Consider the following 3,563-nt stretch of genomic DNA (forward strand, 5'->3'; position numbering starts at 1 on the left):
GAGATTCGATCGTCGGTATCCAATACCTAGTTCAATCTCGTTACCGGCAAGTCTCTTTACTCGTTCCGTAATACATCATCTCGCAACTAACTCATTAGTTGTATTGCTTGCAAGGCTTAAGTGATGTGCATTACCGAGAGGGCCCAGAGATACCTCTCCGACAATCGGAGTGACAAATCCTAATCTCGAAATACGCCAACCCAACATCTACCTTTGGAGCCACCTGTAGTACTCCTTTATAATCACCCAGTTACGTTGTGACGTTTGGTAGTACCCAAAGTGTTCCCCCGGCAAACGGGAGTTGCATAATCTCATAGTCATAGGAACATGTATAATTCATGGATAAAGCAATAGCAGCATACTAAACGATCGGGTGCTAAGCTAATATAATGGGTCATGTCAATCAGATCATTCAACTAATGATGTGACCTCGTTAATCAAATAACAACTCTTTGTTCATGGTTAGGAAACATAACCATCTTTGATTAACGAGCTAGTCTAGTAGAGGCATACTAGTGACACTCTATTTGTCTATGGATTCACACATGTATTATGTTTCCGGTTAATACAATTCTAGCATGAATAATAAACATTTATCATGAAATAAGGAAATAAATAATAACTTTATTATTGCCTCTAGGGCATATTTCCTTCACAGCGTTCATAGATGGACCCTCCGAGTAGACGCCAATGGAGCGGCGAGCAGCGAGTCGCTGTTCGGTGTTGAGGAGGCGTGCATAGAGATCGCGAGGCGGCATCGGCGTGTCACGTCTGTTGATGTTTTCAACAAGGGAATCATAGTCCTCGTCAAACCCATTGAGAATGAATGAAGTGAACTCTTCGTCACGAAGAGGCTTCCCAATGGATGATAGTGTATCAGCCAGGGTCTTGACCTTGTTGAAGAAGGCCGTGACGGAGAGATCATTTTTCTTGACCTCACCCAGCTGATTACGGATGGCAGAAGACCGAGCCAGCGACTGTGAAGAGAAGCTGGAGTCGAGCGTGGCCCATGCATCCCTCGACGTCGCGGCAAAGACCACCATGCCGGCCACGGAGGGAGTTAGCGAGGACTGAATAGCACCCAGAATAGCCTGATCCTGAGCGATCCACCGACGATGAGCAGGGTTGGACACCATGACAGAACCACCTGCAGCTGAGGGCACCGGAACCATGGCCAGCGGACAGGGCAGTGTACCATCGACATACCCCTCAAGGTAGTGACTACGCATCAGCGGTAACACCTGAGCGCGCCACAGGAGGTAGTTATCAGCAGAGAGCTTCACCGTCACCAGATGAGCAAAGTGGAACGGTCCTGGTTCGGACACTGATGCGGGAAGCTGCGAGTCATACGTCGGAGGGGCACTGTATGGAACCAGCGCATCGGCCGACGGAGGCAGCACACGAGAGTGTCGGTGATGACCGTAGGGCTGCACAGAGGGCACGTCGTAGGACTGCAGAGGTGGCGCGGTGTGCGACCCAGGAGCTCCGTAGGGCGCGCCATGCAGTGCCTCACTGGATACGACGGGCGACATCGCATACGGCGTCGAGGACGGAGCGACGTACGACGCAGGGTATACCCCGCCGTAGGGCTGCTGGACAAGGGCACCGTAGAGGCCCTGAGCGCCGTATGGATGCGGAACGGGAGCGCCGTAGGGTTGCTGTGGAGGAGCGCCATAGGGGCCAGAAGCTAGCGGCGCATCGCGGGAATCTCCGGGGCAGCGCTGTAGGGACCAGCAGCCGGCGGTGCGTCGCGGGATTGGATGGGGGCAGCGCCGTAGTGCACCGGGGCGACGATCGGGGCGCCGTAGGAGGGCGCGGGAGACCGGGCCGATGCAGATGGATCGAGTGCGGGAGATCGGGACGGCGCCGTCGGGCGCGAGTCCGAGGCCGCCTGCCGAGCCCAGGTGAGCGGTGTGGATGCCATGAAGGGCGAGTCCGTTGCCAGGGTCGAGGGAGGCGGGACGGCAAAGGAGGCCGACGCGGCGGCGGCGGCAGCAGAGGAGGCGGAAGCGCGACGCGAATCGAACGCGTCGTCTGGTACCATGTTAGACAAATTAGGGTTTGGAACAATGCTCGATACCCTTGGTGGGTACGGCCGTCATATATTTATAAGAGGGAACCGTACAAATACAGGTTATGTTACAACATGTATATCTAATATATACTTAGTCTAACAGGGACGAAACCCACCGGGTTTTGCTTGCCCAAACCCATCTCCACGAGAAAATCACAAACCGGTCCCCGTCCCCATCAACATGCGCGGGGTTAAATTTTTGCCTGTCCCCTAAACCCATTACTAAACAGTAAGACTCAGCTACCTACGCCCTCGCACAGCCATTTGAGATATTTGACCGTCCGATGGAACTCACGAACGTACCAGATCAAAATAGGCGACTCCCAAGCGCGTCCGCAGCTCTCCTTAATCGGGTTGCTGCTCCGCAGGCTGAGCTACGAATTATCTCCTTCGTCGGGCTGATTGGCAGAGGTCAAAGGCCTACGTCGGCCCACCGAGGCATACTCCCAGCCCGTTCCGTGCGTTCTCCATCTCTCCCACTCCGAGCCGGCGGCACGCGCCATGGAAAAAATCCTTACTGCGCTCGCAGGCGGCGGGGATGTACGAGAGGCGAGAGCAAGGCCATGCTGCCTACGGCGTGTGCCTCGCTCCTTCGGTGCCGTGACGTCCATGGCTTCCCCAGCCTTTTTTCACCCTCAGCCCTCAGGACATGGCGATGACGCTGCCGGGACAGAGTTAGGCCTCATTTAGTTTGTAGGATTTTTGTAGGAATTTTATAGGATAGAATTTGCAAAGAAAAAATTCTTTTAAAACCCTTTGGTTTGTAGGAATGGATTCCTATTCCTATGTAGAATAGGAATCAATCCTTCACATTTTGGAGAAAAAAAAACATTAGCCTAGACTCAATGAAAAAAATCCTATCCTATGCACCAAATGACATCTTTTTCTCTATAGGAATTGACATGCATGTCATCTCACTTTTTATGATTTTCCTATTCCTATAAAATTCCTATCCTATGAACCAAAGAAGGCCTTAGTGCACAACAAATTACTACGGCCCGTGGTTGTGCAGTTGTGCTGCATCCACCTTGCCGCCGGAAAGTGATCCAATAGGGCGGTGTTGCCCTTCGATGGAGGTGGTGGGGACATGGTCGATGAGGGGATATCCCCATCTCCATCTATAACTACGTCATCTTCAGTCTATGGATCACCGCCTCACCACCGCGCCACGTCCTTCGCCTCACCGCGCTAAGTAACCTTGAGGTCCTCTTCTCCTTCGTGCTCGAGATCTGCTGTTGATGAGCTCTCCCGTACAATCTGTAGTTCAGTACAACGCCTTCCTAGGTCTCCTCTCTTATCCTGAACACCACGCTTTTGGTAATCTCCACCTAAATCAACCTTTTTTGTGTATCAGGCTTCATGGTACCTATGAATCCACTGGAAGTCTGGCACCAATCATTGGACGAGGTGGAAATGAGGAAGTGCTGTTGGGCCATGCTTTGGAGAGGTTAAAATTATTCAGTTAGTTTGTCCCCTTTTTGTCAAATTA

This window comes from Triticum urartu, chromosome 6 (genome assembly GCF_003073215.2).
Source record: "Triticum urartu cultivar G1812 chromosome 6, Tu2.1, whole genome shotgun sequence".
In the NCBI taxonomy this organism is placed as follows: Eukaryota; Viridiplantae; Streptophyta; class Magnoliopsida; order Poales; family Poaceae; genus Triticum; species Triticum urartu.